A 26872-nucleotide genomic window follows, 5' to 3' on the forward strand; every position below is an offset into this window, starting at 1 on the left:
GACCTGACATCCTGAGGACACTGAGTCAACGGATGCAGCCGCGTGCCCACTAGATCCAGCCCATTCTTCCCTGGACTTCCCAGTCCCCCTAGAACCTCCTCCTTGGCTTAGCTGGCTTGAGATGATAGGATTGATTGCTTGCAACAGGATGAACTTTAGACCAGAAAGTCTGGTGCCTGGGGACTGTGCAGCAAGTACTAGAGTCAGGCACTTGTGAGGGAAAGCTAGCCGTGGAGGTGAGGGCTGGCATCTTTTCTGCTGAGTTCTCCCCAGATAGGCAGGGCAGAGTATCCCAGCTAGGAGAGAAAACCTTATGAGAGCAGGAGCTGAATTTCCCCAGCTCTGCCCTTTGCAAATCTAATGAAGGCAGACCTCATCCAGGGCCACACAGGAAGGAAAATGAAGACTGATTCCAGCCACCTTGGCTTTCTTACTGCAGTTGGCAGCAGGAAGGGGTGCCCTGGGCTTTTGAAAGATCTTTAATCATGGTGTCTGAAACCCTAAGCCAGAATCTTGGCTCTGCCATTTCCCCTGGGCAAGTCACCAAGTTTTGTTGGCCTCAGTTTCCTCATCTTAAAGTGAGATGATTGAAATAAATGACTCCTTAAATTCCTTTCAGCATGATGTTCAACGGTAAGGGAAGTGCATTGTGATTAAGTATGCAGGCTCTGGGGTCACGCTGTCTGAGGGCAGTTAACAACTTACTATATGCTGGAATTTGAACTTCAGTTTGTTCAGATTAAAATAGGATTCATAGGGAAATCCCTGGTGGTTCAGTGGTTGGGACAAGGCGCTTTCACTCCTGGGGCCTGGGTTCAATCCTTGGACTGTGAACTAATATGCTGAATACCTTGAGGTGTCATCAAACTTTTAAAAAATATTAGCACTTTCCCGGTGGTACAGCAGATAAGAAGCCGCCTGGTGGCGCTAGTGGTGAAGAACCTGCGTGCCAACGCAAGAAACAAAAGAGATGCAGGGTCAGTCTCTGAGTCCAGAAGATCGCCTGCAGGAAGGCCTGGCAATCCATTCCAGTACTCTTGCCTAGAGCATCTCATGAACAGAGGAGCCTGGCGGGCTGCAGTCCACAGAGTCACAAAGAGTCGGACATAACTGCAATGCGCCCACACCAATGCACGGACGGGTTCCTCTGGTGTGGGAAGATCTAAGAGCAACTAAGCTCGTGTGCCACAACTACTAAGCCCGTGAACGTAGAGCCTGTGTTCCACAGCAAGAGAAGCGGCCATGAGGAGAAGCCGTGCACTGCAACAAAGAGTAGCCCCCACCCGCCAGCACAACTAAACATAAATAAATAAATAGATAAATTTAAAAAATAGGATTCATAATAGTACCTATTTCTATTTGTACTATAATAGTACCTATCTCTATTAGTACTAAATTATAAGAATTAAATTAGTAGACCACATAGAGGGCTCAGAATTGTTTTAGGCACATAGTAAGTCCTCAAAAATATCAGCTATTATATTCTTATTCTTTGTTATTATTTCTGTTATTGAGAGCATTTTTCCTGGATCTTGGAGTGATTTCTGCTCCCATCTCTAAGACTGACCCTCTTCAATGGCAGGGCTTACAGCCACCTCTGAACAATGACCATTCCCTCCCTTTCTCTGCAGTGACTGGAAACAGCATTGAGATGGCAGCGCCAGGGCCAGAAGTCAGCTTCCCCTTCTCCTGTGGAAAGGTGGGGCTGGCATCACTCACTTAATCTGGAGAATTTCCATAGCATTTTCCCCACATTTTGCTTGGGTTAGCTTATTTACACCAACCATACATCTTATCACTGTCATAAATTTTTATTCCCATGGACATGTCTAAACTTATGGGTTGAAATAACATAATTTACATGCTTTTTAGTATGCAGATTGGGCTAATCCACTTCTATAAATTCACCGCCAGGCCTGTGCAGCCGCCCTCTCTCTGCAGGACCTCAAGCTGATTTGAATATCGCACTCTATTGTGTGGTTGGTGGTGTGAAATGCTTGGGTCAAGAGCCGCCCCCTAGGCAGCTGAGCACTGACCCGACAGACGGCCTGTGCCTGCAGTCCGTGGGTGCGACACACCCCTTCCCCCAGCAGAGGCCTTCTTCCCTGTGGGTCGCTCCCACAGGTCCTCCGGCGGAAAGCTGAGAAGTCACTAGGAGCCAGGTGAGCTCTTTTCTGTCTTAGGCTACATCCTGAGATAAAGGATTTCAGTGCCAGTGAGTCCAAGGAGTGGGAAGCACGGGTAGGTACAGAAGGGAGGGAGGCAGATGCAAGGTGTTGTTGAACCTTGCATGACCTTGGTGACCGATGGATGTGGGTGAGCCAGCTCAGTCCTCTGGGAGCTGCTCGTGAACAGGCCTCAGACTTGCCCCACCAGAAGAGGAGGGAGACAGGGTGCTGATTCCCCAACTCCCTGCTGACGTTGTCCCAGAGGCTACAAGGCCCCACATGTAGCCAGAGGGGACTTCAGGTAAGGGCTGCTGCACTCGATGAAGAAGGATACCGCTGGCTTTTATCTGAATAAAGAATGATGAAGTGGTGGTGGGGGTGGGGACTTCCCTGGTGGTATAGTGGCTAAGACGCCATGATCCCAATGCGGGGGAGCTTGGGTTCCATCCTAGGTCAGGGAACTAGTTCCCGCATGTCACAACTAAGATTTCTCATGCCACAACTAAGACCTGGTGCAGCCGAAATAAATAAATAATAATAATAATAAGGGGATAAGAATGGGGCACTGTGTTCACAGCCTCTTTCTCGTTTTCAGTTCTGATTCTGTCACCTGGTTCTGTCACTTCCTGTACATTCCCTCGGGGAGGACTTTCCTAATGGCCTGTTGGAAACAATACCCTCTCATGTTCTATTCATATCCCCTATTTACTTTTCTTTATAGCACTTATCACTACCTAATGTATTATGTATCTGGGTTTACAGGAAAAGACAGCAAACAAACAAATATTTAATACATCAGGCAGTCGAGAGTACAATAGAGAAAATGCAAGCAGGGGAGGAAGATGAAGGTACGTCATGTGGGGATGGGTTGCTATTTTATCTGTGGGGTTGTGTATACCAAGGGGGTTCTCCTTAGTGAGCTGTGGTTGAGCTGAGAGAGACCTTTAGAAAGTGAAGGAGTGAGTCGTGTGGGAGAGCTTTTCAGGCCGAAGAAACAGCAGGTACGAAGGTCCTGAGGCAGGAGCATGTTTGGCTTGAAAGTGAAAGTGTGAAAGTCACTCAGTGTGTCTAACTCTTTGCGACCTCATGGACTATAGCCCTCTGTTCATGGGATTCTCCAGGCAAGAATAATGGAGGGGGTTGCCATTTCCTTCTCCAGGGATCTTCCTGATCCATGGATTGAACTCAGGTCTCCTGCCTTGCAGGCAGATTCCTTAACATCTGAGCCACCAGAGTGCAGTGCTTGAGGCAGGAAGGGGAAGAAGAGGTCAGACAGTGATGGGGAAATCTGATAGATGTGAAGGTCTAGATTAGGACTTGGGATCTTACTGTGTTTATCTATCAGCGTTCTCCAGAACCCTTGTTTATTGTTTGTTTATTATAAAAAATTAGCTCTTGTAATTATGGAGGCTAAAAAGTCCCAAGATCTGCTGTTGGCAACTTGGTGACCAAGTGAAGGTTCCAGTCTGTGAGTCTACAGGCTTGAGACCCAGGAAGAACCAATGTTTCAGTTGGAGTCTGAAGACAGGAAGACTGATGTCCCTGTGCAAGCAATTAGGCAAGAGTTCCCTCAGCCTTTTTGTTCTATTCAGGCCTTTAAGGGATTGGATGAGGCTCACCAACATTAGGGAGGGAAATCTGCTTAAGACTACTTCTATTGATTCAAATGTTAATCTCATCCAGAAACACCCCAAATGGACACAGCTAAAATAATGTTTGACTGAATGCCTTGTCTTTCTGTGGCTCAGTCAAGCTGACATAACCATCACACCCCAAGTGAGATAGAGAGACATTGAAAATTTTAGTCTAATATGATCAGATTTATGTTTTTAAAAGATCGCTCTGGCTGCTTTGTGAAGAAGAGTCTGCAAAAGGCAACCGTTTTTAGTGAATTAGACTACTTCAGAGACTATTGCAATAATCTAGGCAAGGGATGTTTGATAGCTTGGACCAGGATGATACTGGGTGGAGGTGGTGAGAGGTGGCTAGATTCTGGATATATTTTGAAGGGAAACCTCATGGGACTCACTGATGTGTTGGAATGTAGGATGTGACAAGAAAGGCACCAGTATGATCCCAAGGTCTTGGGTCTGAGCAGTCAGGAGGTTTGAGTTCCCATTCACTGAGATGAGGAAGACTACTGGAACATCTGGTTTGATCAGGATAAATTAGGTGTTAGTATTTGGACATGCCAAGTTCAACATGTCTTGTTTACATCCAGGCAGAAACGTAAATTAGGCCACTGGATATATTTGACTGGAATTCAGGGGTGCAATTTTGTTCAGTTTGGTATTCAATAGACACTCACTGAACGAATGGCTGTATGACTGATCAGGTTTATCCCATGAGCCTCCAACAGCCCTCTGTATAACACTAATTTCCTTGGTCCAGCAGGGGACATCAAAATCTCTGCTCCAGAACAAAAACCCATCAAGCTGCTGGTCACGATGCTCTCGCTAATTCTCTGTCCTGATAGAACCAGTGGTTCCCATTGATTTGATCCTTCTTCTTCTCATTGCAACCACCTGAAGACCTTTTAAAACATTCTGTTACTCCACTCTCTGGTTCTGACTCATTTGATCTGGGTTGGGTCTGTATATCAGTAGTTTTAAAAGATCCTCAGGTGATTCAAAAGCATATCCAGAGGTTGAGAACTATTTTTCTACGCTTTGACTTAACTGTGTGCTGGGACTTAAAAAAAAAGTCAGCTCTTTTGTCAAAGCCCCTAGGAAAATACTGAAATCTTAGGCAGAAATGTTTGAAAAATACCATCAGTTAGAAGAAGAAAAGCTTTAGGTGAAAATATATTTGGCATAATATTTAATAATTGTAATTTAGAAACAACAAAATGGAATATTATGCAGCCAGAAGAGATGATTTTGTAGACAGTATAGTAACTTGGAAAAATGCTTATGAGAGATGGTTAAGCAAAAAAAGCAGAATGTCACATTGTGTCTACATTATAAGTGTAACTATGTAAAATCAAGCATGCATATAAATAAAGTGCTATAGAGGAGCAAAGGAAAATGAAAGCGGTAGATTTGTTAGTTTAATAGGATAGTGGATGATGCTTCCTTCTCTTTTGAGTTTTTGTTGTTGTTGGAGGGGAGTATGGTATTTATTTTATTATGATGAGTCTGGGTTTTGTTCTGTTGCAGCAAGTAACAGAAATTTGAAAAATGGCAACATCACTCCAAGCACACAAGCAGATTCCCTGCCTCCCAGGAGAGGCTTTTTTAGAGCCTGAAAGTCCTTGGGCTCTTTTGTTTTACCATCTCTGTGACACTGGGATCAACGTCTGGACTTGTTCGGGAATCTCCTCTTTGCCTGTTAAGTGCCTAACGTGTGCCAGCATAATGGTAGTTACTGGGGCCAGGGGATACATAAATCAATCACTGCTCTGGGAGAGCTCACTGTGAAGAGGGAGAGATTAACACATAAGCAAATATTACAATAGGGCTTCTCGGGTGGCTTAGTGGTAAAGAATCTGCCTGCCAATGCAAGAGATGCAAGAAATGCGGGTTTGATCCTGGGTCGAGAAGAGTCCCTGGAGGAAGAAATAAATGGCAACCCACTCCAGTATTCTTGCCTGGAAAATTCCATGGACAGAGAGCCTGGCAGGCTACAGTCCATGGGGTCGCAGAGTCGGACAGGACTGAGCGACTGAGCATATGCACGCGTGCACACACACACACACACACACACTACAATGATTGTAAGACAATGCCATGAGCCTGATAATGCGGTATGAAAAAGTTTTGTGTAAGCTTAGATAAATTTGCTTCAAGGGAGTCTGGGATGGTAGAAAAGAGGAGGTGATAGTTGTTCTTGGTCTTGAAGGATAAGTAGCAGCTCACCAGGTAGAAAATGGGTAGCTGTAGGATGGGGTGGGGAGGAACCAGCTTTCCAAACAGAGTGTGTAAGAGCAAAGGGTTATAAAGGACATGGAATGTTTAGGAAACAGAAAACAGATTTGGATGGAACACATTCATTTATTAATTTACTCAACAAGTGATTACTGAGTATTTTCTGTGTCTCAGACATTGGGCTAGATATTGGGGATACCAAGAATTATTAACCTTTTTTGTGGTTTGAATACTGATCATAATAATAGCAGATATTTTCTGAGTGTTTAATATGTATTAACTCATGTATTCCTCTTAAGAATTGTTTTCCCTTACAAGTGATGAGATTGCAAATTAGAGTTTCAAGTACTTATCCATAGCCACACATGTACCATGCAGTGGAGCTCCTCCTAGAGCTTACAGTCTAGTGGAGGAGACAGACAAGGAGACAAATGATCATAAAGTGATAAGTCTTGAATGGAGCTCAGGGTAGAGCTTTGGAGAAGGTGACTTAAGTTGAGTCCTGGAGGATGAGTGGGCATTCGACGTGGAAAGTAGGTATGAGGTAGAAACAGCAGGGCTCCATGGTGATGATGGATGATAGAGGTGGAGAGATTGGTTAAAGCCAGTTCATGAAAAGTCCTTGAATGTCCTGCTAGAGAGTTGAGACTTTATTCTTTAAGCAATGGTGAATTAACAAGTCCTTTTTCTTCTTTTGGTCTGAGACTCAGTCACTTGGGCAGTGTTTCAACCACACCAACCATGAATTCTTAATGACTCGGCCTGATGAGAAGAATGGCATGGATAATCTAAAAATAATAGACAATGGGAAAGGACTTGAGCCTGCTCATGGAGTGTGCCAGGTCATGATTTGCTGCGATGGAGGAGCAACTGATTTCTTTGTTCATTAAAGATTATATTCTGGCTGATGTCAAATCTGCTGTTTGAGAGCACCTGTGGCCATCATGGCAGTCTTGGTATCACAGGGGACTGGGGAAAGAAAGTCCCTTCCGACCAAGAGTAGCAGAATAAAAATGTAACTGAGGATCTGACATGCTGGAGTTTTTCACCAAGCTCGCTGTCCCCCGAGGGGCTGAAGTTGCAAGGATGGTGGAACAGAGAGAAACTTGGAGGTTTCAGGAAAGCTCTGGCTTTAGAACGCAGGGTACAGAGTGATGAACACTTCGAGCTGCACAGAGCAGCCAATGGAGAAAGCTATAAAAGTTGGAGTAGTACAGGAAACGTTAACCCTATAGACCACATGCCTGCAGAGGGGATTTCTTCTCACACTTTTAGGTGATGATGCAGAGACATTCTATGAGTAGAATTCACGGGGCCATCAAGTCTGTAATCAGGTGGCTGTAAGGGAAGCAAGGGGTTTTGACCCTGCTCTGAGAAGGCTGTCTTGGGACTCAGGCAGAGAGTGTTTTGCTGTTAGAATACTTAGTAGTTAAGAGGAAGTTCTTGTTTGAATTGGGAAAGGGACCTATAATAACCATAAAATCCTGAAGTAACTGTGCCCCCTTCTGTACAAGATACAGTCCTGTATACAGAGCCCCAGAAGACTTGAGGTCAAGACCAGCACTGCCACTAACTCACATCATCTCTCTACACTTGTTTCCATCACTGTGAAATGAGAGGGTTAAACCAGATGTTGTCTAAACCTCCTCCAGCAAGGGTTTGTATATGACCTCCCCCAGTGATAGCTTTCAGTTTTCTCCCACTTGTGGATGCCACCTTATGGATGGAGAACTCAAAGATTTGATAAAAACTGCAGAAGTGCAAATTTGCTCATAACATGGAAAGTTTCAGAGCACTGGTCAGTACCAAGGGGTGTTGGACTGGTCTGCTCTGGGTGCAAGGAATAAAGAGATGCATTGTCTATGGAGAACTTTAAAACAGTAATAGAACCAAAGACAAGTCAGTCTGCTTTTTGTTTTCACCATGCGTTGACAATTCCAAATATTCCTCTTCGCCTGGGGGGACCACTTCCCCACTCCCCTCCTTGATTTGCCACTATTTATCTATATAATTCTGTTTTTATTCAGTGCTCTTTCGATTCCTCTGACTAGGGAGAGAATAGGGGGAGAATCTCGTCAAGGTGCTAACCCTTTCACTACCACCTCTTATCTTTGATTTGCGTCCAGTAAAGAAGAGATGGGGGTACTTTGAATCACTTTTTAGCAAGGAGGGTGTACTCTAGCTGTGGACTGGAGTGACAGCAAGGAAACGGACAGTAAGAGAGGTCAGAACATGTACTGAGGTGTGGAATGGATAGAGTAGTTGGCTTAAGAAGTCAAGTCCAGAACATGTGGCCTGTGGACAAGGTAGGGACAATTCCCCGAAGGCCTGGATTTGGCTGGACGTGTGGTGCCTGTAGACAGAGCCTGCATCTCAGTTCTGATTTCGCACATTCTGCCACTTTCCTGAGGCTTCTCCTGGCCACATCTCAGACAGATTTCTTAGACATGATCTGCTCTGCACTTCTCACATCACACCACCCACCATCCTTCTCTGGATTGGTTTCCTCCCTGGTCTGCCTGGTGTCTAGAATATGCAGGGAGTTTGCCACCCTTCTGGGGACTCGTGAATTCTGCAGGCCTGGTCCTTGGTGCCCAACCTTCTTCGAGATGGCCCTGCTTCAGGCTGTGTCCACACCGTCCTGGGAGCCATTCTTTGTTTTCTTTTTAAAAATTGAAGGATAGTTCATTTACAATGTTGTATTATTTTTAGGTGTACAGTAAAGTGATTTACATATACATTTTTTCTTTTTTAGATTCTGTTCTATTATAGGTTATTACAAGATATTAAATACAGTTTTCTGTGCTATACAGTAGGACCTTCTTGGTTATCTATTTTATATGTAGTAGCTTGCAGCTGCTAATCCCAAACATAATTTGTCCCTTACCTCCCCTTCCCCATTTAGTAACCATAAATTTGTTTTCTATATCTGTGAGTCTGTTTTGTAAATAAGTTCCTTTGTCTCTTTTAGATTCCAGAAGCCATTCTTGATAGCAGCAAAACCATCTACACACATTCTATGGGGCTTGATGGGCTGCTCTGGAGAGGAGAGGAGTCTCCCAGGAAAGTATGAGTGTGATTGAGGAAGGAGACTGGAGAAGAGATATAGACCCTTAAAGAGAGATCCCTGACAAACTAAATAAAAAGTTTTGTTTTGGTCTTGTTTTGTTGCAAAGTGAGAGCCCAGTTTGGAGCAATTAAATTGACAACCAACCCAACCCAACCCAATTCTCCCCTAACCATGAGGACTGAGTTCTGGTTTCTCCCAGGTGTACAATTTGCTCAGTTTTGTCTTTTACATACACACAGCAGCAACATATTCCCTCTGGTCTATTTAGTTCCTAATTGATATCCTAAGATGATTTATTTAATCTGGCAGGAAGAGAAAAGGAAAGGACAGTTTCCACTGGAGTGTGCTTGACTTCTTTAACCCTTTCCTTCCTGATTATAAAAGCCACACATGTTTAATGTAAAAAGTTTGTTATTGTTGTTCAGTTGCTCAGTCTTGTCCAACTCTTTGTGATCCCATGAACCACAGCAGGCCCAGCTTCCCTGTCCTTCACCATTTCCTAGAGTTTGTTCAAACTCATATTCATTGAGTTGGTGATGCCATCCAACCATCTCATCCTCTGTTGCCCACTTCTCCTCATGCCCTCAATCTTTCCCAGAGTCAAGGTCTTTTCCAATGAGTTGGCTCTTCACATCAGGTGGCCAAAGTATTGGAGCTTCAGCTTCAGCATCAGTCCTTCCGATGAAAGTTTAGGAAATGAATATTTCAGATTGAAATAGCAACTTCCTGCACCAGAGACCACCACTGCCACCCTGCAGCTGTTGTTCCAAGAGTATGACTGGGAGTGGGGGGTCCTGTTGTGAGGGTTTGCTTCCCCGGTTCAGTTGCCACTTTCACTGGAGGCCCCTGTGGCATGAGCTTCTCTGGAGCTGGTGGAAGGGAGGTTTTCAGCTCTTGCCCAGGCCCTGTCCCAGCCCAGGAAAAATTCCTGGCTCTTCCTAAGATGGTTCCCCAAAGGTTGCTTGTTCTGGCTCTCTGGCCTCTGTGCTACAGTCTTTGGAGCTGTGGCTTTTGATTTTCTTTTGAAATCTTCCTTCTTGCTTGCTGTTGGCAAGCTTCATTTTTATACACACTCACACACATACAGAATTTCTTCATTTTTAAACACAGAGTCAGTTCAAATACATTTCATTTACAGATATTGATTTATAATCCCACACAGTATTAGAAAGTCATAGTAGACATTTATCATTTCTTAGGGCAGCTCAGCCAGAGAAGGCAATGGCACCCCACTCCAGTACTCTTGCCTGGAAAATCCCATGGACAGAGGAGCCTGGTGGGCTGCAGTCCATGGGGTCACTGAGGGTCAGACACGACTGAAGCGACTTAGCAGCAGCAGCAGCAGCAGCAGGGCAGCTCAGCAAGCCATACCCTGATTCTAGTTTTGGGAAATCCTGTCTTGGGTGCAGATCCTTCTTCCTTCATGATGGAAGGCAAAAGGGAGAATCTCTCTCCCAGCCCCAGGGCCATTAGGGAGCTGGACTGTGACCTTGCTCAGTTGCCTAGGCTCTGCCGTCTCCCATGCTGGATCTTGAGGGAGCCATGCGAAGGTTCAGGAATGGTTCAGACATGATTTGTGGTGGTGACAGAGATTTGGCACTGGGCCATTGGTTTTGTGTGTCTCTAGGTGGCAGTGGCCTGTGACAGCAGAGACACTGTCCTGCCCAGATGGGTCTGAGGATGACCTGATTATTCCTCCTGGTCATCCTGGCTTTTGGACGAGTCTCAGAGCCTGATTCTCTAAAATTCTGTTGATTCTGAGGGCTATTGATGTTCTTCAAAAATATTACTTTTCTCTTAACATTAGCCAGACTGCTTCTAACAACCCTAATTTAATCCATTTGATTTTGTCTTGAAGATTCACATGCTACTCAGCATATGTCACAACATAACAATTTGAGTTTCTTTTATGGTTTGTAACCTCTGCTTCCTCAGGCCACAGAGTGGGGCAGAGGGAGATGAATGGAGCGGGCAAAAGTAAAAATACAACAGTACTCCCGTGCCTTCACCCTTAGCTGAAATGGCAGGGAAGTCCAGGCCTTCCTTCCAGGGTCCTCCACAACATCTCTGGGCTTCTAGCTGCCTGGTACTTGGTCTCCTCTGTTGACCATCCTGGGGCTTGCTTGGGACTCTTGTGAGTTTTTCTTCTACCCCCATCTGTCTGTGAGCTTCCTGATTTGTTCAAATTATATTCACTAATCAATTTCTCAAGCCAGTTCTTTTTGAAGAGACCTGGCTATTTCATGTATTGTTCTGGGCTATTATCTGGGCTTCAGAAATGGCCATGAACTCAGTGGTGACTTCATGGGCGAATGCTACCATCTCTTTCTGGAGCCTGTCTGCCCCAGTCTGTTGTTCTGTGTCATTCCAGTTCCATCCATACCCAAGGAAATCATTTTCAAGTCTCATGATCTTATCTCAAGCCTTACCCACTGTGATCTGGCAAAGTGCAGGGGAGAGAGAAGGTTATCTGGCATCCAAGAGTTGGAGCAGGAGCAATGTCAAGAGGTCCACCCATGCACAGGGGGGAAGCCAGTGCACCTGACAGAACACAGCACTAAAAGGGTTGTGTTAAGGGTAATGGGCCCAGAAAGATCCTGCTTCAGGTCAGAATAAGGGGCAAGAACGTGGTTTTCTCTGAGCTCCTAGGTCTCACAAGATCTCCACAGCAAAGAATAGGAGTCCAGGTAGGTAGACAGAGAAGCAGCGTCCTGGACACTCAGGGAAGTTTTGCAGCCAAGAGTGTGGGAAGGGAATAATCCTGGGTTGGGATGAGAGGACTGACATGCAGCTAGGACAAGTAGACTTTTACTCAAGCCATGTCTGTATTCTAGGAGTTCCAGCTTTAAATAGTTTATGGTTAAAAAAGTTTGGGCATCATGGAATTCCAAATCTCTCTTTTGGAGATTTATATTTTACATTTCTATGCTGGAGGTTCTGAGTCATAGAATTGCAAACAAAACAAAACTTGTTTGTTGTTTTTGTTCCATCGCTAAATTGTGTCTGACTCTTTGTGACCTCATGGACTATAGCACGCCAGGCTCCTCTGTCCTCCACTATCTCCCTGAGTTTGCTCAAATTCATGTCCATTGAATTGGTGATGCTATCTAATCATCTCATCCTCTGCTGTCCCCCTTTCTTTTGCCTTCGATCTTTTTCCAGTGAAAAAGAGAGTAGTTAAAATACCTTACAAAGTAGAATATTAGCAGTCCTTCTGAAGTCTCACAATGTGCCCCTCTTGGTTCACATTCCTCTCCTTTTTTCAGAGGTGACTCCAACATGAATTTTATCACTATTGCATGTATTCTCAAACAATATATTATTTAGTTTCACCTGCATTAAATATTGTACCAATTTGGAATCATGCTCTTTGTAATATTCTGTGAATTGCCTTTATCTAATCTTCCCCATCTTTTTTTTTTTTTTTAACTTTTTGAAGTTTTTTTTTTTCATTAAACATTATATTGCTGAGATTTATCTTGTTGATGTGTTCTGGAGTTTATTTTCATAGTTGCTTAAAATTCTTTGTATGAATATATCATAGGCTATCCATTTTCCTGATTGAATATTTGGGAGTGTTTCCATTTTTCCCTTTTTTGCTATTACAAACAATCCCTGTGAGAACATTCTCATGTGTTCTCCTATGTCTACAGGCAAATTTCTCTATGATAAATCCCACAGTGTGTATCTTGCTGGGTATGGAGGATTATATATCATTGCCTTTACTACTGAAAACTGTTTTCTAACATGTTTGTACCAATTTACACTCGCACTGCTATTCACATACTTGCCAACACATAATTTCAGAATTGTTATTTTTTTATACCTTGGTGGGTGTGAAAAATCTCATGGATTTTACTTACATTTCCTGGATTTTCCACCTTCACCCCCATTTTTCCAGTCTTCTCTACATATGTGGCCTTGGAAACAGAGGTTACTGTTGAATTAAAATGAATATGGTGTGAGTTACTAAATAGGCTTGTAAACTGAAACAAAAATACCAATTATATAATTCACTCTTCTTTGTTACAGGCGACTTTGGCTAACTTCAATGGAAAAGGAACTTTGGGGTGGAATATCAAAGTAAACACAGTACTCACAGGAAGCCCGGAGGACCAGGCTCAGGGAAAGGACCAGAACCCGAGAAGACCAACAGGAAGCACAGAGGCATCACCTCCACAGGACCTGTTGGGCTATGAACCACCACTGCTTACACAGTGGTGCCAGGGGGCATGCAAAGGTAATACTATTGAATGCTGTTGCCTCTGGAGTTCCAACAACTCAATTTCTCTTCTATTTTATGCCAGGGAATTTGGGCATATCAATTTCATTTATTATACACCATTGTAGAGTCCATATTTCAGTCAACACTGCAAATTGTTAGAGGCATTTCTAACTACTAAAGCCAATGCATTAAATAAAGAATCTCAGCTAAGTTTGCCTTATTAAGAGTTATACACCATCCTCCCTGAACTTCACTCCCATACATATTTCTTGGGTTTCCAGTAATATAAATGAACAGAAACATGCAAGACTTTCCATACGTATAGGCTGTTGTCTCTTGTACGAGACTTTTACTGAGGTGTGATTATAGTTACAAATCTGGAAATAATAGGTGTGTATGGGGTGACTTTTAGTAGTATAAGAATCCCTTGAAAGGCAGCTTCCTCAATGAGGTTATTACAAGGGTTCGCTAATCTCCCTGGGCAAGGTAGAAGTAACTGTTTCTTTGGCAAGGGTGACGGGGGCTGGCAGTGGTTTAGTTTCTTAGATTTTTCCAAGTCCACCAAAATGTTTCCATTCAAAGTCAAGTTCTTGTTCTTTTTTAACACATTAAACATTTTTATTTATTTATTGTGTTTGGCTGTGCTGGTTCTTTGTTGCTCCACGGGCTTTTCTCTAGCTTTGGCAAGCAAGGGCTACTCTCTAGTTGGTGCGCAGGCTTCTCATTGCGGGGGCTTCTCTTGCTGTGGAGCACAGGCTCTAGAGAGTGCAGGCTTTGCTAGTTTCCATGCATGGGCTCAGTAGTTGTGGCTACCAGGCTCTAGAGCACAGGCTCATTAGATGTGGTGCACGGGCTTAGTTGCTTTGAGGCATGTGAGATCTTCCCGGATCCTGGATCAAACCCGTGTCTCCTGAACTGACAGGGTATTCTTCACCACTGAAGCACCAGAGAAGTCCCAAAGTCTCAAGTTCTGCTCCTTCAGAGTCAAGTCCTATTTTTTACAAAGGAAAATTGGTGAAGCTATGAATTAGACTTGTATTGTAATTCTGCAACATACACATGACATTTGGAATTTTCTTTCCAGCCACATCTGCTCTGTGGCTACAAGAAATTAGAGATAATATTAGTGGTGCCATAGACCCTCTCTAGTGCTCTTTCAGCTTTATGCTGGAAGTTTAAATCTTTAAATTTATCATCTTCTCTGTGTAAACTCTCCAGTGTGGGTCAGCAATAGCTAGCCTACCTCAGTCTCTATAAGTCATCATCTCTGTCATAATAGTCAAGTGCAGCCTCCTAGCCTTCTAAACCCTGCCCATTAATAAGCACAGCGTTCTAAACCACCATGAGTGATGATCTGAGAAATTGTAATGGCACTGCAAGTTGTGGATTTACAGTCAGAGCCTACTGTAAGAGATTATGATTGCACTTAAGCACAAACAGGCCAGCAACTCAATTCCAAAACTTCATTACTGAAGCACTCTTCCTAGGAAAGAGAAATAAAGAAACCACTCTAGGTATTTTGAATAAAGGGAATTCAACTTAGGGGAATGGCTGAACATTTGTTAAAGGTGCAAAAGGAGAAGTGGAGGTCCTGGAGGAGTATAAAGGAAGAAGGGGGTGATATCTAAGGATAAGACGCTTTGGCTGTCCCTGAGTTGAAACCCATTGCAGCACCTGCCGCAGTGCTCTTGCAGAAGCTATCTCAGGTGGTTCTGGACCAACTGGTGGTTGGTCAAAAGGTGCTGTCTTGACCAGGATTAGAACCAGGAAAAAAGATGGTGCTTTGGTCCAGGCTTCAGGAGTTAAAATTCTCCCTGCTTTTCCTGTTCCTACAACCAATGCCTGCCACACTGTTGGAGGCCAAAGCAAGAATCTTTCAGCTTGTCCTTTCTGATTTTCCAACAGTAACTTTAGATTCCCAGTAGCTGATTCTGAAAGAGAGCCAGCTGGCAGTGGAAGCTGGGAAATGTGGTTTGTAGACGTCAAGCCCCAGCAGTACAGAGCACAGTGTAAGAGGGCAGGCGTGGAGTTCAGGAACATGAGTGAGCCAACGGCACACAGGGTCATGAGGCAGACTGGCTTGTGATCTCATTCTTACGGTACATTTGATAGTTTCTAGTCTGCTATTCGCCGATACAATAAAAATGAAACAAGGGAGAGACAAACACACACACACAAAACAAAAAATAAGTTAGTTAGTTTCTTTTTTTTAAATATAAATTTATTTATTTTAATTGGAGGTTAATTACTTTACAATATTGTACTGGTTTGCCATACATCAGCATGAATCCGCCTCATTATACACATGTTCCCCATCCTGAATCCCCCTCCCTCCTCCCTCCCTGTACCATCCCTCTGGGTCATCTCAGTGCACCAGCCCCAAGCATCCAGTATCATGCATCGAACCTGGACAGGCTTAAATGTTTCATTACTAATAATTTCGAACATGTACAAAGTAGAATAATGACTTCTCATGCTTCTACAGCTAGTTGGCAATGATCGGCTCATAAAGCAATCTTGTTTTACTTATATACCATACTAACCTCTCTCTTTTCTTGAAGCAGATACCATACATCATATCATTAAGTAATACTAATGAAAAAGTGAAGTGAAAGTGAAAGTCACTCAGTCCTGTCTGACTCTTTGTGACTGCCATGGACTACACAGTCCATGGAATTCTCCAGGCCAGGATATTGGAGTGGGTAGCCGTTCCCTTCTCAAGGGGCTCTTCCCAATCCAGGGGTCGAACCTAGGGAGCATCAAAGTCCAGTAAGTATTTGGATATCTAACTTTCTCTCAATGCCCTCTCCCAACAGTTTGTATGGATTCAGTTCAGTTCAGTTGCTCAGTTGCATCCGACTCTTTGCGACCCCATGGACTGCAACACGCCAGGCCTCCCTGTCCATCGCCAACTCCTGGAGTTTACTCAAACTCACATCCATCGAGTCAGTGATGCCATCCAACCATCTCATCCTCTGTCATCCCCTTCTCCTGCTTTCAATCTTTCCCAGCATCAGAGTCTTTACAAATGAGTCAGTTCTTTGCATCAGGTGGCCAAAGTATTGTATGGATTGTATGAATTAGGATTCAAATTAGATCCATACATTGATACTAGTTGGAATGTCTTTTTAATTTATATTTTCTCCTCTATTCTGTACTCCCACCTCCAGAAATTTCTGTGTCTCAAGAGCTGGGTTGTCTGTCCTATAGGTTTTGTCACGGTCTGAGTTTTAGTGATTGAATTCTCATGGTACAATTTAGCATGTTCTTCTATGCTTATGTTTCCAGGACATTGGTAGATGGATATAGAGATTTGATCAGGTTTATATTTTATATCTTTGGGAAGATTATCATGGGTTTTAAAATTCGTTATGCAATTCTAAAATTTATCTTTTTTCTTTAATTTATAACTGAATTTGTGCGCAGAGAGCACTGTCTGTATGTACCAATTCTCTAAACAGTTTGAAGGTTGCTTTTTAGTCATATACATGATAAATTTCCATCATTGTTTCATGAATATATTGGAAAAATGCATGTTATCCAAATGTTGAGTGCAATATTCTACTAGTTATTTATTAGATGAAGCTTGTAAATTATATTGCTTGCTGATTTTTGGCTGTCCTATCAATGTTTTGAGAAGAGTATGTTAAAAACCTCTCATTGTAATAGTGAATTAGTAAATCCCTCTTTAAAACTCTTACAATATTTGCTTTATGTATTTTGAGCTATGTTTTCAGTGCCTACAAGATTAGATTTATGATGCTTTCTGGTGAGTAAGAATTTTTATTAATATATAGCAATTCTCTTTACCTCACTCTTTTATGTCCTTATATTACAGTTACATCTCTATTCAAAAGAATATAACTGAATTCTTAAAAAATTGGGAGTTATAGTCTTTATTCCATTTACATTTGGTGTGATGAATGCTATACTTCAAATTATTTTTGCCTTCTATTTTGTTCCTATTTGTTTAGATTTTTAAGGATTTCTTTATCAGATTATGATTTTTTTTTTTCTGTTCTTACTTTTCTGTGAGTTTTTTATCTTGGAGTTTATATTTTTTTTCCCAGAGACTTTTAAACTTACTGCTGCTGCTGCTGCTAAGTCACTTCAGTTGTGTCCGACTCTGTGCGACCCCATAGAAGATGAGCCTATTATTTTCTTCATTAATCTGTTAATGTGATGAATTGACAGATTGATTTTCCAGTGTTAAACCAGCTTTGCATTCTTGAAAGAAATTCAACTTGGTCATGACTTTTCACTTTTAACATTTATTTGTGCCTCTTTTTCTCTCCCTTTTCTTGTTTGGAGGTTTATTGCCTCTTTAAAAAAAAGCAACAAACTTTGGCTTAGTTTATTCTATTTTATGTTTACATTTTATTTTATTGATTTTGACTCAAACATTTATTATTTCATCTCTTTTCCATTAATGGGTTAATGTTTAAGAAAACAACTGTAAACAACTTCTTGTGGTAGATAATTTAATTAATTTTTAGTCTTTTTTGTTTTCTAAACTTTTTTTGGAGGTGTTGCTTTAGCTGTATCTTGTTAACTTTGACATATAGCATTTTCACTATCATTAATATTAAATTTTCTGGATTGTTATTTTAATTTTCTTCTTTGATATACAGACTATTTAAAGGTATACTGCTTATCTACTAAACAGTTATTTACCATTCTTACTATTGATACATAGCTTAATTGCACTGTGATCACAATCTGTATTGTTTTAATCTTTTGAAAATTTTGAAACTTAGAGCCACTGTATATTCTTATGCTTTTGTAACTCTTCCATGTATGCTAGGAAAGATTTTGTATTATGCAGCTATTGAATATAGTGTTCTGTATATGTCAGCTAAGTCAAGCTTCTCAATTTACTATTAAAATATTTTATAACTTTACTGAATTCATTTGTTCAATTATGGAGAGAGGAATGCTAAAATATGCTATTATGATGTGATTTGTCTTAGAATTTCTCTTGTAGTAGTGTCAATATTTACATTCTGTATTTTTTAAATTAAAAAAAATCTCTATTTTTTCCAAAGCAGACCTATGACAGATTGAGAAGAGTGTGTGTTTCAGAAAAGTGGAAGAAGGAGTCAGCGTATTATTTATAGATACAAAGACTATCCTTAAATGTTTAAATTTCAGTTGAAATGTGTCTGGCCCACCTCACTAATGTTACCTGGCTGACCTACCTTGGGTTAATATATTTGCATATCTCTTTTAGGAACTTAAGAATAATGTAAAGTGCTTCTTTGCCTAATGAGAAAGATTTATTTCAGGGATCTGCTTTGTACTTTGTCATTACAAGGTAGCAATGATGCAGGACACACTAAGCTTATTCTTTCACTTTTTCTCTTCCTTCTATATGGGACTTCCTGGTTCTTTGTGTGCACATTTCTATCTTTATCCAGATAATTGCTTATGGTTGCTGAAGTGCGGAAGGAGCAGGGAAAGGTGTATAGCTGAGTCCCTTTGCTATTCATCTGAAACTATCACAACATTGTTAATCGCCTATACCTCAAATTAAATAAACAATTTAAAAAAATTTGAGAAGAAGAAGAAGAAAAAAAAGAAAACCAAAGGGTTTTGCTTTGCCAAAACCTTGGGAAGCTTGAGACCTTTAGGGCATGAGCCCCTCGCGTCTCCTTGCATGGCTTTGCAATAAACCTTTCTCTGTTCCAAAAAAAAAAGAAGAAAAAATCTTAAATATGAATATAAAATTATACACTGCTTAATAAATCCTCAGTGAACCAAGCATCCTTTAACAACATAACATGAACAGGAAAGAAGCTGCCTGACAATTCAGTCTTCTCAGTGCCAAGAGTAGCAGTGGCGTCTGGGAAAGTAAGCATAGTGCCATTTGTTTCATGTTACAGATTGGTCTGAACTGGAATCCTGCTGAGGAACAGACCAGTTCTCATCACCACCACTCACCACACCTGTTCCCCACTCAACGTTTCCCACACACGCACACAGAAATGCACATAATCTAAAATTGGAAGAGTAGAGCCTGAGTCTCAGAAGCAGGAGTTCTTTGTGTCAGTGCGTTCTGTTTTGAGACCGTGTTATTAGGTACACACAGATTTAGCATTATATATTTTTGGTAAATTGAACTTATTTTTATTATTAAGTGCTGCTTACTTTTTATATTGCTTTACATATTAAAATTTATTGATTAGTATTCATATAGTTACACTAATTTGGGGGGTTTTTTCAGCTCCATTGAGATAAAATTAACATATAAATTGTTCAGGCTTAAGGTGAACAATGTGATAATTTGATACACATAGATTGTGATATGATTACCACTGTAAGGTTAGTTACACATCCATCACCTCATATTAAATTTTTAGTGTGTGTCTGGTGAAAGCATACTCTATGAACAACATTCAAATGTATAATTCAGTATTGTTAGCTATAGTCACCTTGCTGAATATTAGATGTACAAATTTTTTAAAAGAGAGATTTCCTGAAATATAACTGACAGTGAAAGTGAAAGTTGCTCAGTCATGTCCTACTCTTTGTGACCCCATGGACTATACAGACCATGGAATTCTCCAGGTCAGAATACTGGAGTGGGTAGCTTTGCTCTTCTCCAGGTGATCTTCCGAACCCAAGGATTGAACCCAGATCTCTGCATTGCAGGTGGATTCTTTATCAGCTGAGCCACAAGGAAAGCCCAAGAGTGCTGGACTGGGTAGCTTATCCCTTCTCCAGGGGATCTTCCCTACCCAGGAACTGAACCGGGGTCTCCTGCATTGCCGGTGGATTCTTACTAACTGAGCTATCAGGGAAGCCATAACTTAGCAGACTACCCAAATTTAAAATGCATAATTTGATGTTATGGTATTATATAAATATCCATGAAATCATCACCACCATTAGGATAATTTATTTTTATATGATCTTTGATTCTTTTTTTTTTTCTCTTCTTTTCTTTTTGGATAATTTTATTGCTATGTCTTCAAATTCATTCATCTTTTCTTCTTCAATGTCTAATCTGCACTTAATCCCACCCAGTATATTTTCATCTCACATATTTCAATTTTTATTTCTAAAAGTTCATATTTTTTATAGCTTCTATGTCCCTAGTTAGCTTTTTAAAAATATGACATACATATTTTAATGTCCTTTTATGCTAATGCTATCATTTGTGTCAATTTGGATCAGTTTTGATTGACTAACTTTTCTCCTCACTATGCATTATATTTTTTGCTTCTTAGAATGCCTGGTAATTTTCTTTAGGATGCATAAAATACATTATGTATTATCCCTTGTTTGATGTTGATTATTTTAGTATTTCTGCAAATATTCTTGAACTTTTCTCTAAGATGCATTTAAACTACTTGGAAACCAGTATTTTCAGATCTTGTTTTATGATGTATTAGTTGAGAACAGAATGATGCTCAGTCTAGGGTTAATTATTTCCCTCTATTGAGAAAAGACTCTTCTGTGTACTTTACTCAGTTTCCCATGACATTTGAGGTTTTCCAGTCTGGCTAGTGAGAATGAGCACTGTTCTCAGCTCTATGTGATTGCTGGGTACTATTACCTCTGATCCTTTCAGGTGGTTCTTTACCTGACTCTGGGTAGTTTCTTCACTGTGTACACTGATCAGTACTCGTTTGAATGCTATCTGTTCAGTTTAGTTCAGTTCAGTTGCTAAGTCATGTCCAACTCTTTGCGACCCCATGAATTGCAGCACGCCAGGCCTCCCTGTCCTTCACCAACTACCGGAGTTCACTCAGACTCATGTCCATCGAGTCGGTGATGCCATCCAGCCATCTCATCCTCGGTCGTCCCCTTCTCCTCCTGCCCCCAATCCCTCCCAGCATCAGGGTCTTTTCCAATGAGTCAACTTTTTGCATGAGGTGGCCAAAGTATTGGAGTTTCAGCTTCAGCATCAGTCCTTCCAATGAACACCCAGGACTGATCTCCTTTAGGATGGGCTGGTTGGATCTCCTTGCAGTCCAAGGGACTCTCAGGAGTCTTCTCCAATACCACAGTTCAAAAGCATCACTTCTTTGGCACTCAGTTTTCTTCACAGTCCAACTCTCACATCCGTACATGACCACTGGAAAAACCATAGCCGTGACTAGACAGACCTTTGTAGACAAAGCAATGTCTCTGCTTTTTAATAGGCTTTCTAGGTTGGTCATAACTTTCCTTCCAAAGAGTAAGTGTCTTTTAATTTCATGGCTGCAATCACCATCTGCAGTGATTTTTGGAGCTCAGAAAAATAAAGTCAGGCACTGTTTCCACTGTTTCCCCATCTATTTGCCATGAAGTGATGGGACCGGATGCCATGATCTTCGTTTTCTGAATGTTGAGCTTTAAGCCAACTTTTCCACTCTGCTCTTTCACTTTCATCAAGAGGCTCTTTAGTTCTTCTTTACCTTCTGCCGTAAGGGTGGTGTCATCTGCATATCTGAGGTTATTGATATTTCTCCCAGCAATCCTGATTCCAGCTTGTGCTTCCTCCAGCCCAGCATTTCTCATGATGTACTCTGTGTATAAGTTAAATAAGCAGGGTGACAATATACAGCCTTGACGTAGTCCTTTTCCTATTTGGAACCAGTCTGTTGTTCCACGTCCAGTTCTAACTGTTGCTTCCTGACCTGCATACAGGTTTCTCAAGAGGCAGGTCAGGTGGTCTGGTATTCCCATCTCTTGAAGAATTTTCCACAGTTTCTTGTGATCCACACAGTCGAAGGCTTTGGCATAGTCAATAAAGAATGCTATAGGGAAACCTTTTGCAGATCTCTGGAGTTCTCTTCTATGTAGCTCTCCTCTGGTATTTTACCTGCTAACTCTCTCTGCATTGACCTGCCTACACTCCCAGCTTCATTTCCTCTCCTCAGGGAGTACCTTGCGTCTGCCTGGGTGTCCTTTCCCTGCGCTGTGGCCTGGCAACTCTCAAGTCAGTATTCTTGGGCATTCATAGGCCTCATCTCCTTTGTTTTCCATCTTTCAGGGATCACTGTCCTTTGTTACATTATGTACAGTGTTTTGGCAACATTTTCTTCCAAGTCAGTTTTTGGTTGTGTTAGCTAAGAGGAAGGACTGGTGCTGAAGCTGAAGCTCGAATCCTCTGGGCACCTGATGCGAAGAGCCGACTCACTGGGAAAGACCCTGATGCTGGGAAAAGTTGAGGGCAGGAGGAGAAGGCGGTGACAGAGGATGACATGGTTGGATGGCATCACCGACTCAATGAACATGAATCTGAGCAAACTCCAGGAGATAGTGAAGGAGAGGGAAGCCTGGCATGCTGCAGTCCATGGGTTGTGAAGAGTTGGACACAACTTAGCAACTGAACAACAACAAGAAGGTGAATCTGGTCACTGTTACTCCATCTTGGCTGGGAGTGAAACTCTACCAGCTTTATTCTGGCTAGTATTTCCCCCAGTTTCAGTCTTTCTCTAGTCTTATGTTAGTTAGTTAGTTACTCCATAAATCTAACTTTATAAAGACTAATCCATAGTCTTTATATTTCTCTTTTAACTGGACAATATAGTTTATTTACACTCAATGTTATTACTATTTCATTTTAAACTTACCACTTATTTTGGGCTTCTTATTTTTATCAGATATTGTTTTTTCTCTCTCTCTTTTCTTTTACTTTCTTTTGGATTGATTTTTTAAAAACATCTCTTCTTTTTAAACCTCCACTAATTTAGATAGTACACATCCTATTTCTATTATTTGAGTGACTATGCTTAAAATTATAACACATGTACTTAATTTGTCAAAATATAATCTTAATAAGTAACTTTATCCTTTCTTATTTTTTATTTTTCATTTTTGACAAACATGCTTATTTTATATTCTGTCCAATGTTTGAAGTCTTTATGGATCTAATTTATAAATTTAAATTATGAGATCATGCTCACTGGAGCTTAATTGTGAAAATCCTCTGAGCCTGGGTTTAAGGTATATTACTCTGGAGAGAATTTGCATTTGCTGTGTTCAGTCTGGGATTATGATCCGCTTGAGACCTCTTTAGCTTATTATTGGATTTTTTAAAAACCTTTCAAAAAGTGTGATTTCCATGCATATTCTTCCTGAGCTGGTTATGTCAAGGGAGACTTTTATATTTCTTCCATTTTTCAGTCTCAAGACTCAGACAGGCAGGCTTCCTTTTGTCTCCCTTTGTGGGGTTATTATCATTATTTTTTAGTTCATCCTTTCATTGAGGGAATCAGTTTTTAATGGTCTCAGATTCATGCAAGGGTCTCAGATTCACCTTCTTATCTTACGTAAGCCCAAGTCTTTTCTCCAGGAAAACTCCAGAGTTGTCCTTAGGGCAGCTGGCTGCTCAGAATTTGCCTCTCTGAGTTGCTGCTTTTATCTCCTTTTTGGGTTATAAAGAATCTTGTTAAAAAAATTTTTTTTAACTGTCATGTCACCCCTTCTATGCGCTATACATTTAAGAATATATTTAAAAATAATTCATACTGTCTTCTTGGTTTCTTTGTACCTGGGTAATTTTTGAAGATCTCTGGGCAGAACTATCGTCAGAAATGGAAATTAGAATCTTCATTTTATTTTCTACTGAACTGCTAACATCCTTCAGAATTCTTTTCTATTAACAACTGTTTGGGAGCTGCTGTGCTGTGGCAAGCTAGATTTCAGTTCAGTTTAGGGAAGAACTTTTTGTTAGAGTGTCCAGATGGAGTGTGCTGAGGAGGTGGTGAATTCTTTGGAGGTTCTGAAGTGCAAACGTGATCTTTTCATTGGTAATTTTCGACAGCTTTTTATGTACCATGGACAGCCGAATGTGGAGATAAACGGCATGGACATTTGTTAAAACTCACGATTTGTTGGTATTGGCAGTACTCCTAATAGTGAGTATGGTGGAATAAACACAGTAACATCTGCTAAGTACCTATTTTATATGTGAGTACATGGCACTGGAAACGTAAACAAATTTTCTAAGTTTTTCCTTATAGCAATTTTATTGTGGTAGGTAATTTTACTGCTAATGTACAGATGGAGAAAGTGAGCTTATAAGAAAATTAATTTCCTAAGGTCACATGTTAAGTCACTGACTCAGGTTAAAACTTGAGTCCACTGGCTTCGAAGCCAAGGAGCTTTCCTCTGCACCACACTTGGTAGTCCCTGCCACAGGACTACTGGCAGCAGTATGACTGGTTGAGCAGATTCTCTGCTGCTTTAAGCTCCTTCCTGCTCCTCTGCTTAATTCCCCACCATTCAGATTCTCAATTACTGTTTGAAAGGAAGAATTATACACAACCTCAAATCAATTTTGGCTAAAAAAAGGAGAGCTTCCAAGTACATGCCGCTGGGGATCACATAATGGCATCGCTTTGATTTTTATTGCAAATGCTTAGGGATAAACACACTAGTAAATATGCTATCCCGTTTAGCAATTTAAATATTCTCTGCAAGCTCATTAGGTTCTGTCACCTCTACACATACAGCTGTTCCTTGTGTGGGAGTGATAGTCCATCCCAAACAACTGCTCTTCTCAAAGACAGATGTTGCTGGGTTGGGTACCTGGTAGATGTTCCTCACACTGGGGGTGGAGACCAGGGAGGCAGATCTCTGAAGGAATTACTGATAGTCGCTGTCCTAGAAAGCCTGACTCCATTTTTGATGTTCAAATGCTGACAGCTTTTCAAGCCCAGTTCCCTTTCTCCTGGGAAAATTTATAAGAAAGCCTTGGTGCTTGTTACTTTGGCATCAGTGGGAAGTTCAAACCTCCCAAGCTCAGGTCCTTATTGCAATCCCATTCCATAATCACTGTAAAACCCCAGTCCAGTTGTCCTTTTTTCTGTTTTTCAGTCCAGCTTTCCTGTTTCTCTTTTTATTTTTGGCCTCTTGGGAGCCTATCTTGCTCTTCCCAGAAAGTCTCATTATGTGACTAACAAAGCCTTTCATACATAATGCCTGTCATCATCAATTTCTACCAAATTTTAAGTTAGGGATGGTCCCTTCTTCCTCTGTGGGGTGATCATAGCAGTTTGTAAGGGGAAAATTGAGGAAGAGGTGATAGGAACCTAGGTTTCTGGGTTCTTGGCTGTCTATGTCAAGCACTGATAACTCTGCAATGTTCCTGAAAGCAGCATATGCGGAAGGCAAGGTCAAGCAAATGTTCTAGCTTTATTACTAGGAGGCTTTTGCACCAGACCCCCACGTGTTACTCGGGTTACATTTGTGCCAGCGTGGGCAGCTCCTTAACCCTGGGCTGGAGGCAGCTTAGTACCAAGAATCAAGGCAAGTTGAGCTGCTGAGCCTCTTCCGCCCTTCATCCACACTCAAATATCATCTGTCCCCCATAGGACATTGAGAGAATATTAGCCAGCAAGGAGTAGTTTGATGTGTTAACTATCTAATGCCTAGAAATTTTCTCTTTCCTGCCTTTTCAGGATGCAGAGAAGGCAATGGCAACCCACTCCAGTATTCTTGCCTGGAAAATCCCATGGATGGAGAAGCCTGGTGGGCTGCAGTCCATGGGGTCGCTAAGAGTCAGGCACGACTGAGCGATTTCACTTTCACTTTTCACTTTCATGATTTGGAGAAGGAAATGGCAACCCACTCCAGTGTTCTTGCCTGGAGAATCCCATGGATGGAGAAGCCTGGTGGGCTGCAGTCCATGGGGTCGCTAAGAGTCAGGCACGACTGAGCGATTTCACTTTCACTTTTCACTTTCATGATTTGGAGAAGGAAATGGCAACCCACTCCAGTGTTCTTGCCTGGAGAATCCCAGGGACGGAGGAGCCTAGTGGGCTGCTGTCTATGGGGTCGCACAGAGTCGGACACATCTGAAGCGACTTAGCAGCAGCAGCAGCAGCCTTTTCAGGATGAGGAAACTCTCAAGCATAAGCACATTCTGAGACAGTTTTGCCTATCTGAATTCTTAGAAATGAGAGAGGGTGTTAAAAAGAAAGAGACATGGATGAACATCCTTAAGCATGAGCTCAGCACTGACTTCTTTATCTGTTTAGTCTTCTGATTCCAGGAGACAGAGAGAAGAAGAAGAAAGGAGAAGGAAGAGGAAGGAAAGGGGAAGAAGAAAGAGGGAGAGGGGGAAGAGGAAGAAGAAGAAGGAGAAGAAGAAAGAAGGAGGAGAAAGGGGAAAGGTTGATCAGACCTTACCCCTGATATCAGAATGGAAGTTCCTGGCTGTGTCTAATCCAAGCAAATCCTCCAGATGTTAAAAAGAGGAACAGTAGAATGTGTTAGCTAGTACCCAGCAGATAAGTGGACTTTTCCAAATTCCATTATGCCAGGGTAATGAGCTTATGCTCTTAGAGAAAGTAAATTTCAGGATAAAAGGTTTTATTTCTCCTTTCTAGTCTGGATGCCTTCTATTTCTTTTCTTGTTTTTGCTGAATGGATCTGAATAGTACCTTCAGTACAATGTTGAAAAGACATAGGGAGAACAGAGAACCTTTCCTTGTTCCTAATCTTAGGAGAAAAAGCATTCCACCATTTAATGTTACAATAGCTGTAGTTTTTCTGTTGTCAGCCGCTAAGTCATGTCTGAGTCTTTACCACCCCATGGACTGCAACA

Source organism: Budorcas taxicolor, chromosome 3, assembly GCF_023091745.1.
Source record: "Budorcas taxicolor isolate Tak-1 chromosome 3, Takin1.1, whole genome shotgun sequence".
Lineage (NCBI taxonomy): Eukaryota > Metazoa > Chordata > Mammalia > Artiodactyla > Bovidae > Budorcas > Budorcas taxicolor.